Here is an 804-nt window from a genome sequence, read left to right as displayed (position 1 = left end):
TGTATGAGCCCCTAATAAAATATTTTAAAAAATTAAAAAATAAATAAATAAATACTTTGCTCATAGAATCTCTCAAAAAAAATAAAATAAAATGTTAAAAAGCGTGGGTGTCATTTTGAGGACGAAGACACACCTGACACACGTCCTGGTAAGCTCCATCACTTCAGATGTATGCACAAGCTGGAGCGTGAACAAGGAAGCCCAAAGAACGGATGCATTTGAATTATGGCGCTGGCGAGGAACCTGGAAAGTACCACGAAGTACCAGAAGAATGAACAAATCCGTCTTTGAAGAAGTACAGCCAGAATGCTCCTTAGGATCAAGGCCAGGAGACGTCACATCATGCACTTTGCACCTGTCATCAGGATAGTCTTTGGAAAAGGCTAGCATGCTTGGTAAAGCGAGGTTCAGTGAAAAAGAGGAAGACCATTCTCTCTCACTGCCTCACTCGCTCACTGTCTCACTCTCTCACTGCCTCACTCTCTCACTGCCTCACTCTCTCACTGTCTCACTCTCTCACTGCCTCACTCTCTCACTGCCTCACTCTCTCACTGTCTCATTCTCACTCTCTCACTGCCTCACTCTCTCACTGTCTCATTCTCACTCTCTCACTGCCTCACTCTCTCACTGACTCACTCACTCACTGACTCACTCTCTCACTGTCTCACTCTCTCACTGTCTCACTCTCACTCTCTCACTGCCTCACTCGCTCACTGTCTCACTCTCTCACTGCCTCACTCTCTCACTGTCTCATTCTCACTCTCTCACTGCCTCACTCTCTCACTGTCTCACTCTCTCACTGCC

The sequence above is a fragment of the Echinops telfairi genome, unplaced genomic scaffold (assembly GCF_000313985.2).
Source record: "Echinops telfairi isolate 266 unplaced genomic scaffold, ASM31398v2 ScPeMD7_31;HRSCAF=116, whole genome shotgun sequence".
Lineage (NCBI taxonomy): Eukaryota > Metazoa > Chordata > Mammalia > Afrosoricida > Tenrecidae > Echinops > Echinops telfairi.
Note: the sequence above shows the minus strand (reverse complement) of the source record.